We start from the raw sequence: 14723 nt of genomic DNA, 5'->3' as shown, positions 1-14723 counted from the left end.
GGGGGGGCGGGGTGGAAGGAAGGGTTCCTTTCATACAAATTTACTATGAACCTAAGTGTCAGCCCAGGGCTGGGCATGTGTGATCCAGAAATAAATAGTGCATAAGCTTGATCTGAAGGTCACAATTAGGTGAAAATATTCGGTCCATTTAGATACTTTAGGGAGGTATATAGGTGCTAGCTTTCCATATACCTCTTAGGGCAGGCAAGATAAATTTGTTTCCCCAATGTCTTCAGAGTTACTCTGCTCTATACAAAAACTTCCTTCATAATAGCTCTGCCCCACCCAGGTGTTCAATCCAGGTATCAAGTGGTCAATTCAAACCACTCCTCTCCTTCACACCCACAATAGCTGACAACCTTGGGACAGTAGCTCTAAATCCTGAACTATTTCTTGAATCCATCTCTTCCTCTCCTCTCCTCTTCCCTTATTAGGGCCTCATCACCTCTTGCCTGGACTATTGCAATAACCTCCCAGCTTCTCCCCTTCCTCCATCCTCACTTCCTACCTCTTATGCTCCCCTTGCCCCGCTCTGCCCCCTCGTCATTCATGTTCCATACTTCTGCTAGAAAGAGCTTTTTTTTTTTTTTTAATTTTTTAATGTGGACCGTGAAGTCTTCATTGACTTTGTTATAATATTGCTTCTGCTTTATGTTTTGTTTTTTGGTTGCCAGGCATGTGAGGTCTTAGCTCCTCAACCAAGGATTGGACCTTCACCCCTTGCATTGAAAAGTGAAGCCTTAACCACTGGTCCACCAGGGAAGTCCTAAAAAGGGCTCTCTAAACACAATTCTGACCATGTCACTCTTTTGCTTAAATTCACCGCTGCTCTCCCATTATTCTCAGCAGTGATTGTTCACCTATTTGTCTTGCTGGTGCGCTTGCTTACATGCATGCAGGATTTTGAGGTCCATTTACTCAGCTAGGTTCTGGGTGATTCTCACCATGCCCAGGGTAAGCTGGCTCCCCTGCCTTCGATGCTGCTAACCTCATCACTCTGTAGTGTTTGAGTTCCCTGTGGAGAATCTCTGGCTTACAGCATAAAACCTAAGGTCCCTGAACTTGCTTACATGCCTCTCCCTGGTCTATCCTGTCCGCATCTCAAGCCTCATTCCCTCCCAGTCACCAACATGTGCCCTGTGTACCAACCTCCAAGCTGCTTACAGCTCATCCTGCAACAGCTTGCTGCCCCTGTGCCTTTGCACACACTGCTCTCTTTTCCTTGCATGCTTTCCCCCACCTTGTTTTACACAGTTAGCACCTTCAAGACACAGCTCAAGAACCATCACTTCCAGGAAGTCTTCCATGCTCCATCCACATCCCTAGTCTCTATCTTACATGTTCCTCCCCTAAGCTCATTTATGGCTCCATGCTTATCTCAAATTAATAGCACACTCAAGAGTATAACTTCCCTTGTGCACTAGAATATTAGCTCTTTGAGACCTGACACTTTGCGTTATTAATTTTTACGACCTCAGTGCCTTGCATAGTGTTTTGCATCTTGGGAATTTGCCAATATTTGATGTTTGTGAAAGGAAGAGAAGAAGGAAGAAAAGGTGTAAAATTGGAGCTATAGTCATTTCCTTTCCATCAAAGCCATAGAAAAGAAAACAGTTTTAGCATCCATTTAATAACTTCTATGAGGTTTTACTCTTGACTTCATGTATTTGAAAAGTCTTTATGAAAAAGATCTTTTGGCTGATTTTTTATTCTCACTTCTGGTGATTTGCTTTAAAGTTATATGAAGGATTCATGGAAACCTGTATTGTTCCCAGGTTCTAAAAGAGGGTACTCTACAGGATGGTGACTGAGAGTGTGGGCTCTGAAATGAAACGAATCTGTGTTTGAATCCCTTGTGGCCACTTACTATCTGGCTTTGGCACCTCTGAGAAGTTACCCACCTTTTTGAAGCCTCAATTTCCTCATCTAGTAAATGGGGATCATAAAACTACCAACTCCATACCATTAGTTTGAAATTTAAATGAGGAGATATATACAACTGAGTAAATACATGTAAGGGTTTAAGAAATGATTATTATTATAAGGACAAAATCTAATATACCCAATATTAAGTTATGGCTTCATTAGTAGGTGACTATCACGTAGTGAATTCTAATGAAGGAGAAACAACAAATTCACTGAGAACTTAGATAATGAGATAATAGAGAAACTATTTTTTCTAATATGTTTAGCTCATTTTCTTATAATTAAGCTACAAGATTATTCCTCCACCTACAAAATGGATAAATTCTTCATCAGATTGACTTGCTTGAAAAAATAGCTTAAATGGAATGAATTTCCCTTTAATGTGATTTTCTTGCAAGATTAGATTCTAATATGGAATAATCCTAAATTGAGAGCTCTAATTGAACACTGCAGGAATCAAGAGGGAGGCAAAGATATCATCTGTTTACAAACGTCAGTCAATGAAGAGACACCCATTGGGGCGTCGGAGGGCTCTCAGAACATCCTGCAATGGGAATGATCATAAATGACATTGACTGAGTGTTTGCTGTGTGTCAGGCATCCCAGCCTCCTCAAAGCCTCATTCCTGCACCAGATGTAGATTTTCCATTCACAGTGAGGGAATTCTGTAGCCAGCGAGCCAGCACTCCCATCTGCTCTCCGGAGCATCCTTTTCTCAGGATGTGAGGACCTGCACAGCAGCCTCTGTCATCAGCGTGCATCCCAGCAACGGGAGGGAGGAAGTCTCCAAGCCTCCGTCACTCAGACAGGGTGAGGCTTGGAAAGCCATTTGCCTTGCGTCCTTTCTGTAGGAAGTCCTCCTCTCCCTTTCCCCAGGCACCCTTTAGATTTTCTTCTGAATACATGTTACTCTCTGAAATGATCTTGTACCTTGGTTTATTGTTTTGTGTAGCTTGCATGAGCACAAGGACTTTTCTGTCCTATTCCTTGCACCCCTCTCATGCCTAGGACAGTATGTGGGCCAGAGCTGTGCTCAGTGCCTATGTGTTGAATGAAAATAAGGAAGAAGGGTGGCAAAGGAGGGGGATGACATCGTCTAGTGGTGAGGATTCTCACGCCCCCAGAGCCGGGTGCATGCTTGCCCAGGCTGGAACACACTGTACTGAGGTCCGTCTCCAGGACTGTTTGTCAAGTTGATTCAGCGGCCCCCTCCCCCACAACTTCCCCCATGGCCCTCAGCTAATCTGGTCTCCCTTTTGAGCCAAACTCACTGATTAGCCTTCAGTTTCTTTCACTTTCAATCATGCGGGATCCTGTTCTTCCTGCTTAACCCTTAGGGAAACATCCATCTTTCGCCATGATTTCTGCAGGTGGCTAATATCATCGATTATTTGACTCATTCAGGTCTCAGAGGGTAATCCCTCCTTTAATGCAAGTTTCAAGGCCATCTCACTGTGGGCTCTGCCATATCACTGATTACACTGGGCAGAGTCAAGCAGAGGTGTTGGCACTGCTCTCTACTGACTCCTCTGGATGCTGTGGTGCCATCACTCTCTGCTGTGTTCATGCTGAGTGTCTCTAATCAGCCTCGATCTACCCTTCAGCACAGCAAAAAGATAAATGCCAGACTCCAGGAAACAAACTAAAGGCAGCTCTCAAGGCCTGGAAACTCTCCTCATTCACTCTGCCAGGGCCCAAGAACTCCTGATTAGGAGGCTGCTCTCTCCTCTAACTCCTTAGATGCATCCAAAATCAGAAGCCAGTGGTTATACTTCTCTGCAGAGAAGCAGACCAAAAAAATGTTTTTGTTTGACATAGCAGCAATAGAAACAAGACCATGCTTCTCTTTTACGAAACCTCTGAGAGTAATTCATTGAGAGCTTGACATTTAATATCACCTAATCACCTCTCCAGCAAGATATTTGCTTTGGCTCTATCAGCCCCCCCACACACAGGCACATAGCTGCTGGCACTTGCTGGGTCTTGCCGTTAGTTGGGCTGCTTTTAATACCCAAGGCAGGATTTGGCAAGAAGCAGCAGCACCTGCTTTATTGAAAGGCATCGTCATATTTTATCCTCTGAAAGAGAAACGTGTAATGTAAATGTCCTTAAGAGATGATGACCATACATCAAGATGTCCAGTCCAAAAAGCACTGTACCAGACACCCAGTCACTCACAGTCACCCAGAATGGAGGCAGCAGATGGAGGATTTGAGCTTTTAAAGAAAACAAATTTGTAAACTCCTAAGCCTGCTCCCAGCCAACATAAACCCAGGTCATTTTAGAGTGCCCGCTGGCTCAAAGAAGAGATTCACATCTCAGAGAGGGCTGGGGAAGAAGGTGACGTTTGGGTCCCTTGTTGCCCAGATTCTGTGAATGAATATGAAGTTCACTACCTCAGCCCAGAGATTTTTATAAAAAGAAAAGATTGGCCAGAATGTGCAATGTCCAGCAACACTTTACTTTTGAGTCCCTAGCATCAAGGAGGCATTAATATAGAGGACTTTTCCTCTCCACTTTTTAAAAATTGGAGCAGTCATTCCAGCAGTATAGCAAGGAAGCCCAAAATCCATAATGCTTAGCAGCTCAGGTACAAAGACAATGAAATCAGAAATCCAAGGTTGTTACTGCCAAGGGCTTATCTTCAGTGTGATAGCAGTCTTTTAAATTTCTCATAGCTCAACCCTGCCCAATCTGATTGAGTCATTCCTGTCTGAAATTCTTGTGTGACTCCTATGGTCTACAGCTGTGGTTTTTAAACTGCTTTGTGGGGCATCAAGTTAAGGGCTGGGGGTCTGAGGGGCAGGGGTGTGGTTCTTGGTCCCAACCTTCTGCTCCATCAGAGTTCTTCTTTCATCTGTTCTGAAAGGTGGACTTTGCTTCCAAGTAGGACTTTCAACAAAGAGTCTTGTGGATTAGAAATAAAGTTTGAAAAGCCTAGAATCTGCCTGCAATGCAGGAGACCCGGGTTCAATCCCTGGATCAGGAAGATCCTGGAGAGGGAAATGGCAACCTGCTCCAGTATTCTTGCCTGGGAAATCCCATGGATTTCCCAGAGGAGCCTGACAGGTACAGTTCGTGGGGTCCCAGAGAGTCGGACATGACTGGGCGACTAACACTTTAGAGGATAAAACCTAGGCAGATCCTCCATGTTCTGTATCCTATCTACCTCTTAGACGTCCCCCTGGGACACACTTATAGTCCAGTCACTCCTGGCGAGGTTCCTTTCTCTTCCTTTGTCAAGACTCCCTTCTGTGGCCTCTGCCTGGATTTTCCTCCCTTTTCTCCTCTCTGCTCGGTAGGTCTGTACTCTTGTTTTAAGATTAGGTTTAAATTTTGCCTTTTGAGTGCTACTCTTCTGCATTCTCAGCAATCAGCCGTATTCTCACAGTTGTTTGCATATGTGCTGATTGATGCACATGGAATTATGATGTGTGTCTGAATCTTGGACCAGTCTGTACACTCGGAAGACAGAGTCCAGGTCTGAATTCTTTCTTCCTCTGTCTTCCTCTGGGGCTTGGCATACAGTGGGAGCTCAATAAATATTTGATGGATGGAGGCATACCTATATAACTCACCACTAGATAGCACCTTGGCATTTTCCCAAACAGCTCTATTCAGAAGGAATTCAAAGATACAGAGCCAGAGCCACAATCTATAACCAATTCAAGGAACTCTGTGTTAACAAAGATCATGACTTCCTTTAAGTGCTTCTGTTTGGATCTGAATTTCTTTTCTGTGAAAATAATGATTACAAGAACATCAACAGAAATTTTGTACGGTCGTCCCGTGCTGAAGGCTCACAGACAATAATGGTCTCTTAAATATGCGTAGTGTGACCCTACTAATCTGTCTGAGTCACTTTCCCACTTAATATCTTTGTGCAGCTTCCTGTTGCCCAGGGCTGTCAAACTCCTCCATGAGCACCTCTGAGGGAGAGGTCTCCATGGAGTCTGGCTGGAGTCTGGCTGGAAGAGATGTGGCCCTGGGCCCCACACCCTTTGCTGCAATCAAAGAGGTTCCTTAAAATCTAAGTGTCTTAAGTGTTTTGTGTTTCAGTTTTGGTTGCTTTTTTTTTCCCCTGAAAGCCTTTGACTAAGCCTCTCTTCAGTTCACTGTAGTCCCCATCACTTGGTATTTTTTCTATTACCCTCATCTGCCTTATCCCCACTGTCATTTGAGTTTACAACTCAAAACTCACCCCCAAACCAGTCCTGTAACAGCTGTGTTCATTTTTATGAACTCCTTTCCAGGTCTGGAACACACTCATCTTTGTTTTTATGCAGTTGCAGTCATGTTGCACACACCATTTTCTATTTCCTCTCTTCACTTTACACCAGACCATAAGTATTTTTCCACCATGCAAGACATATCTTTTATAGTTACCGTTTTAAATGAAAAATTTTTAAGTTGATTGATTCTAATTTACTCAAGTCTTCCATTACTTCAAACAACTTTTTACTTTATACTCTTAGAAATAATGCTTCATTTAATGTCCTCCTACCCATGACTTTTCTGTAAATAAACATGCTCATGTTGATTTTAGCAAGTTCCTTATATGTTTTTGATTGTACTATTTTGATGCAAATATTTTCTCAATATGCTTTTTTCTTTCATTTCTTATATCTTTATGATTAAAATATGTTAAACATTAATCAGTTGAATCTTTTGATCTCTTCCACTGTTATTTCTCCTGTTGCTTCAAGCCTTTGAAAGGTCTTCATAGTCATTTTTTATAGTTCCCACAAGCTATTGCAACCTTGGGTCTTCTTTCATTTGGTTGGTCTATGGATTAAAAAATAGATATTGACTCTTTTGCTCATTTGAGCATATTTGGTACATGTTTAGATATAGATGATATTTAAATAACTTCTGCCTTACTTCATCATATATCAAATTGTCAGAGATACATAGGTGTCTTTTTTCCTTTGTAATATATATAGAATTTATAGTGCCAGGCTTCTCCAATCAGAGGTGGTCTTTCTCAAAATATCCTCTCACATTCTTTCCATTTTATTTGCCTAGAAAGTGGTAAAATCATTTTGCCAAAGTCTGAGAAAAGTAGTGATTTTTATTTAAATTGCATTGTCTTTACACTTAACTCAAATCACTGCATGCATTCTTAGCATCTTATATTCTTTATCATTATTCATATATGATTTCTAGCTGTTTGCTACTTGTGTATAATGCAGTGTACACAATATATAGTAATATATTGCATATAATAATGCTACTGCTTTTTATTTGACAACCAAATCTGTCCCCTTGATTTAGTTCCAAGTCTACAGCAAAGTCTTTATAAATATTTTTCTCTTTTCCAGAAGTTATTGTTCTTTATATTTTTTGCAATTGATCTAATTACTCTTGATGGTAGTAGTATTCTTGATTTGGGCCTATCTTTGAAAGAAAAGCTTTTAGTATCATTCCATTACTGGTTCATGATTTTAAATAGGTATGCTTATCAAGTTAAGGTAGTGATTTTATTTTACTCAAAATAAAGATTTTGTCGATCTCTTTTTGGATATATATTGAGATGAGTTGTATTATCTAATGTTAATAGATTTTCTTTTATTGATTTTTTTCCTGCATCCCTAGAGTAACCTCCTTAAGATCAAATTAATCAAGTAGAATACATTAGCTCTAGTCCAGCCTCGTCAGTGTTTTGATACAGTTAGCACAGCTTGTAAATCATCTGTTCTTTAGGAGTTTAAAGGAATTCATTAAGTCTGGTTGCTATGCTTTGGGGGGATATTCTGAAATTTTTTTGAAATTTCCTTCTCTGTTACTGATTTAATAGAGTTTCCTACCTCATTATTTCACTTGGGGTATTTCATACTTGTGTTATAAGCCTCAAAATATTGAGGCTTGTGGGCTTCCCGGGTGGCTCAGATGATTAAGACTCTTCCTGCAATGCAGGAGACCTGGGTTCAATCCCTGGGTTGGGAAGAAACCCTGCAGAAGGGAATGGCAACCCACTCCAGTATTCTTTCCTGGAGATTCCATGGACAGAGGAGCCTGGTGAGCTACAGTCTATGGGGTCGCAAAGAGTCGGTTATGACTGAGCGACTAACACACACACACACACACACACACACAGTCTTTTAGTCAATTAGCTTGTAATTAGGCATAGTATTCCCATGTACGTAGTTTGATCTTTTTGTATTTCACATATGAGATCAGACTTGAACTCTCATCAGCTTTCACCACTAATTTAGCTCTGTGTTTGTCCCACTAACTTAACTTCTGACATCATTTTCCCTGTAAGTAGGTGTCAGGTTACTCACCTCTCAGGTTGCTCTTAGAATTACAGATAATATATGTAAAGTTCATAGCACAGTTCCTGTCCTCAATAATTAGAAGATATAACATGTTCTCTTTTCTAATACTGTCTCCTTTCTCTTGTTCTGAACTATATTTGCATGGACTATTGTTCAGAGTCTCTTCAGTATTTTCAGAAGCAACCCATAAGCACTGAAGGTTTTTGAGAAAAAAAAAAAAAAGAGCACCAGTTCTGGTCACTGGGTATCTGAGCTGGGGGTTAAGGCCAGATCAGTAGAAGAAGGGCCAGTGCTGTGGGAAATGACATAGTTGACAAGGGGCCAGCTGGATCCTGCATGCTGAGTGGGTGTGGAGGTGCAGGCCTTATATTCAGAGTCAGTGAACACAGGCTCCAGAGCTGAGGAGAGGCCCTTTCAAGGGCTCTGGAGAGTGGGAAATTGACCAACGGAGCCCCAATTGTCCTGCTGCAGCATCCAACCCCTCAGGGTCTGGAAACAGACGCTGACAAACACTGTGACCCAGACTAAACCCAGCTTTTGAATAGGACCACAAAACAGGCTTTGTTCATCCTTCTGAAATGAAGCCCAATTATGTTTGATTAATAAATGAAACTCTGTGTCCAAATAAGAGAGACACTGTAGAGAAATGATCAGAAACCACTTTGTGTAAAAAGGCCCATAAAGTTTTTGGAGGGCATTCATTTGCCTGAAGCTGTTCTAAGACAGAGAAATTTTCAGCCTCCCAATCCCTCTCTTGTTTCTTATCCTCTTTTTTCTTAAATATGTTTAACTCTTCTGTTTAAGATTTATCTTGGCACCTTGGTGATGAATTTCGCTGTTTATTCTGTCATTTAGAAAAAATGTGCTACTAAAAAAACATTGCTAATCTGTTGATATATGTCAACAGAAAAAAAAAAAACAAGCCAAAAGGTTGACAATAGTAATTAAAAGAAATTTATTAAGCACTTTCTAAGTACAAAACACTGTAACATAGGCTATGAGGGAAGAATTGAGGAATAATCCCTGCCTTCAAAAGTCCTTCCATCCAGTTGAGGAAATGGCCAAATAATTGACTGGCTATAATGCAATGGAAATTGAAGTAAATGCTATCATTAAGTTATAAGCCACACCTTGGAAAAGCACAGACCCATTGGATGGATCTGCAAGGACTGCATGATCAGGTTGCGTTTAGATTGGATTTTGGAGCATAAATAGGCTTCCTAGGAGCAGGCGTTACCACAGATACTTTTAGGAGAGCCTGCTAATTGCACCCATGCCCCAGATGTCAGCAAACACAAGCAGCTATCCTCAGCTATTCTGCTGGCCACATGTGTGCACACAAACACATGTCCAATTCCCCTGTGTTGACTTGCTTATCCCTCATTGCATTTTTCCAGTCCCAAGTCCTCTCTCCTAGATGGCCTCTGGCCTTCTCAATATGATGAATTCCAAAGTTTGGCTTAAGGCTAATCTTTTTTGACATTTTGATTCTGTGCTCTTCCTTGAGTTTTAGCTTTGTCTTCCATGTTGTCTTGAGGGAAGAAATGTCAACTCCAATCCTCTCCCCTTAGAGCCCCAATCCCTAGCCAGACCAAACTTACACTGAGGAAGATGCTGGAAGAACTCCCTTCATTAACCATCCAGGAGTCATGGGGGTAGAGTCCAGGTTCTCCTTCACTCTCTGGCCCCAGGTGAGATGAAAGGAGAGAAAGGGGAAGCAGGTGAGATGGTGTGCCATGGAATCCCATCTTCTCTACCAACCACCAGGCTGGAATAACTGGAGGTTGTACATTAAGTTCCAAGAGAACCTCAGAAGACTACCTCAGGATAAATCAGTCATGGTGGTTGAACCCTTGCATCATTCCCAACTGGCAGTTTTATTAAAGAAGTCAGAGTATAGTTTCAAGCCTAGCCAAATCCTCTTGCCCCTGTAACAAACTCCTTCTCAGAGTTAGGATGTGGGGGGATATGTTTTTTAGAATACCATCAGCGATAAGTAACAAAACTTAACTGGAAGTGGCTTAAACAATACGAGTCTATAGTATCTCACTAAGTGAGGGGGCTTCCCAGGTGGCACTAGTGGTAAAGAATCTGCCTACCAATGCAGGAGACGCAAGAGAGGCAGGCTTGATCCCTGGGGCGGGAAGATCCCCTGGAACAGGAAATGGTACCCCACTCCAGTATTTTTGCTTGGAAAATTCCATGGGCAGAGGAGCCTGGTGGGCTACAGTCCATGGGGCTTCAAAGATTCGGACACGACCGAGCACACACACGTACAGCATACTAAGTGAGAAGTCTGGAGACAGGTAGTAAAACAAGGGTTCATCGATGTCATCAGAGGCTACGACATGTACATCTTTCCACTCTGCCATTTTTTAAACTGCAGTATAGTTAATTTACAATATTATTTAAGTTTCAGGTGTACAACATAGTGATTCACAACTTTTAAAGCCAGTACCCTACTTATAGTTATTATAAAATTTTGACTATATTCCCTGTGCTGTACAATATATCCTTGTAGTACAACATAGTAGTTTGTACCTCATAATCCCCTACCCCTCTATTGCCCTTCCCGTTTCCCTCTTTCCACTGGTAACCACTAGTTTGTTGTCTATATTTGTGAACCTGTTTCTGTTTTTATTATATTCACTAGTTTGTTTTATTTTTTTAGATTCTACATATAAGTGATGGCATATAGTATTTGTCTTTCTCTGTCTAACATTTCACCAAGCATAATACCCTCCAAGTCCACCCATGTTATTGAAAATGGCAAAACTTCATATATATATATATATCACATCTTATCCATATATCTATGGATATATACATAGTGGTATATGTGAAAGTGTTACTCACTCAGTCGTGGCTGACTCTTTGCAGTCCCACAGACTGTAGCCCACCAGGCTCCTCTGTCCATGGAATCCTAGAGGCAGGAATACTGGAGTGGGTAGCCATTCTCTTCTCCAGGGGATCTTCCCAACCCAGGGTCTCCCACATTGCAGGCAGATTGTTTCAAATATAGTGGTATATATGTAGCATATATATATATATATACATATATATATATATGTGGTATATACATATATATATGTGTATATATATATGTGGTATATACATATATATGTATATATGTATATACATACCACACATCTCCTGCTTGACCACATCCAATTTACCTTGATTCATGGACCTAACATGAATGTGGTGGATGTGGTCAAGCAGGAGATGGTGAGGATAAACATCAACATCTCAGGAATCAGTGAACTTAAATGGATAGGAATGGGCAAATTTAATTCAAATGACCATAATATCTACTACTGTGGGCAAGAATCCCATAGAAGGAATGGAGTAGCCCTCATAATCAACAAAGAGTCAGAAATGCAGTACTTGGGTACAAACTCAAAAATGATGGAATGATCTCAGTTCATTTCCAAGGCAAGCCATTCAACATCACAGTAATCCAAGTCTATGCCCCTACCACCAATGCTGAAGAAGCTGAAGTTGATCAGTTCTATGAAGACCTAGAAAGCCTCCTAGAACTAACACCCCCAAAAAAAAAAAGTTTTATTCACCATTGGGGATTGGAATGCAAAAGTAGGAAATCAAGAGATACCTGGAGAAACAAGCAAGTTTGGCCCTGGAGAACAAAATGAAGCACGGCAAAGGCTAACTGAATTCTGCCAAGAGAATGCACTGGTCATAGCAAATACCCTTTTTCAACAGCACAAGAGATGACTTTACACATGGACATCGCCAAATGGCCAATACTGAAATCAAATTGATTACATCCTTTGTAGCTGAAGATAGAGAAGCTGTATACAGTCAGCAAAAAAAAAGACCTTAACCTGACTGTGGCTCAGATCATCAGCTTCTCACAGAAAAATTCAGGTTTGAACTAAAGAAAGCAGGGAAAACCACCAGGCCAGCCAGGTACAACTTAAATCAAATCCCCTATGAATATGCAGTGTAGGTAAGGAATAGATTCAAGGGATTAGAACTTATAGGTAAGGAATAGATTCAAGGGATTAGAACTTATAAATAGTATGCCTGAAGAACTATGGATGGAGGCCCATAACATGTACAGGAGGCAGCGAACAAAACCATCCCAAAGAAAAAGAAAAGCAAGAAGGCAAAGTGGTTATATGAGGGGGCCTTACAAATAGCTAAATAAAGAAGAGAAGTGAAAAACAAGGGAGAAAGGGAAAGATATACCCAACGAAATGCAAATTTCCAAAGAACAGCATGAAGAGAAAAGAAGTCCTTCTTCAATGAACAGTGTATAAAACTAGAAGAAAACAACAGAAAGGGAAAGACTAGAGCTCTCTTCTGGAAAATTGGAGATACCAAGGGAACATTTTGCCCAAAGATGGGCACAATAAAGACAAAAACAGTAGGGACCTAGTAGATGCTGAAGAGGTCAAGAAGAGATGGAAAGAATACATGGAAGAACTGTACAAAAAAGATCCAAATGAACCAGATTACTACAATGGTGTGGTCAGTCACCCAGAGCCAGACATTCTGGAGAGCAAAGACAAATTGGCCTTAGAAAGCACTGCTGTTAATAAAGCTAGTGGATGCGACAAAATTCCAGTAGAACTATTCAAAACCCTAAAGGATGATGCCATCAAGGTGCTGCATTCAATATGTCAGCAAGTCTGGAAGACCCAGCAGTGGCCACTGGACTGGATAAGGTCAATCTTCACCCTAATTCCCAAGAAGGATAGTACTAAACAATGTGCTAGCATCGGACAATCACACTCATCTCCCATGCTAGTAAGGTCGTGCTTAAAATCTTGCATGCTTGGCTTCAGCATTATGCAAACCAAGAAATTCCATATGTCTAAGCTGGATTTAGAAAAGGAAGAGGAACCAGAGATCAAATTGCCAAGATTCACTGGATCATAGAGAAAGCTAGGGAATTCCAGAAAAACGTCTACCTCTGTTTCATCTACTATGCCAAAATCTTTGACTGTGGGGATCATAATAAACGGTTGCAAGCTCTTAAAGAGATGGGAATACCAGACCATCTTACCTGTCTCCTGAGAAAACTGTATGTGGGTCAAGAAGCAACAGTTAGAACCCTGTATGGAACAACTGATTGGTTCAAGATTGAGAAAGGAGTACTGCAGGGCTGTCTGCTGTCACTCTGTTTAATCTATACACTGAGCACATCATGAGAAATGCTAGGCTGGATAAGTTACATGCTGGAATCAAGATAGGTGGTAGAAACATCATCAACCTCAGATACATGGATGATACCACTCTAATGGCAGAAAGTGAAGAGAAGCTAAGGAGTCTCTTGATGAGGCTGAAGGGGAGTGAAAGAGCCAGCTTAAAACTAAATATTAAAAAAAAATAAGATTATGACATCTAGCCCCATTACTTCATGGCAAATAGAGGGGGAAAACGTGGAAGTAGTGACAGATTTCCTCTTCTTGGGCTCTAAACTCACTGTGGATGGTGACTGCAACCATGAAATCAGAAGACGTTTGCTTCTTGGCACGAAAGCTTTGACAAACCTAGATAGTGTGTTGAAAAGCAAAGACATTACTCTGCTCACAAAGGCGCATATAGTCAAGGCTATGGTCTTCCCAGTGGTCACATATGGTTTTGAGAGCTGGACCATAAAGAAGGCAGAGCGCCAAAGAATTGATACCTTCAAACTGTGGTTCTGGAGAAGACTCCTGAGAGTCCCTTGGACAGCAAGGAGATCAAACCAGTCAATCTGAAGGAAAATCAACCCAGAATACTCATGGGAAGGACTGATGCTAAAGCTGAAACTCCAGTATTTTGGTCTCTGGGGCAAACACCTGACTCTTTGGAAAAGTCACTGATGCTGGGAAAGATTGAGGGCAGAAGGAGAAGAGGATGTCAGAGGATGAGATGGCTGGATGGCATCACCAATGCCATGGACATGAACTTGGGTGAACTTTGGGTGATGGTGAGGGACAGAGAGGCCAAGTGTACTGCTGTCCGTGGGGGTCACAAAGAGTCGGACATGACTGGGAGACTGAACAACAACCACACCATATCCATTCATCTGTTGATGGACACTTAGATTGCTTCCATATCTTGGTTATTGTAAATAATTCCATTTTCAAAGTGTCACCAATGGCTCTCTTCACAGCCACAGGTCAGTATAGCAGTTCCACACATTGTCCTCCTCGTGACAACCTGGCTAATTTCTTCTGCTCAGAGTACTCTTGATCAGGTTATTCATGATTTTCAGTCAACAAACAGGCTGGTCTAAAGAGTCCAAGATGGTACCCTGCATATGTCTGGGACCTTGGAGGGGTTTTTGGAAGCCTGAGACTGTCAACTACAGTGCCTGCACATGGACTCCAGAGTGGTGGTCTCAGGGAGTCAAACCTCTTATATGATTAGTTTAGGGTTTCCAAAAGAGTGTTCCAAAAGACAGAAAGTAGAAGCTGCCTGTTTCTTAAGGCCTGGGCTCAGAAATTGGCCAAAGACATCACAAATCTCCCTACATTCAAGAAGAGGGGAGCAGACCCCCACATC

General features: G+C 41.6%; 1 protein-coding gene across 4 annotated transcripts in view; it reads left to right on the top strand.

Moving 5' to 3' along the window:
• Positions 1 to 14723, top strand: part of SPON1 (spondin 1) — a 460458-nt gene that overhangs the window by 383621 nt on the left and 62114 nt on the right. The gene's annotated exons all lie outside the window — the stretch shown is intronic.

Source organism: Giraffa tippelskirchi, chromosome 11, assembly GCF_054371585.1.
Source record: "Giraffa tippelskirchi isolate mGirTip1 chromosome 11, T2T-mGirTip1v1.2.pri, whole genome shotgun sequence".
In the NCBI taxonomy this organism is placed as follows: Eukaryota; Metazoa; Chordata; class Mammalia; order Artiodactyla; family Giraffidae; genus Giraffa; species Giraffa tippelskirchi.
The sequence above is the reverse complement of the archived record's forward strand: the minus strand, read 5'-3'. Positions and strand labels throughout refer to the sequence as shown.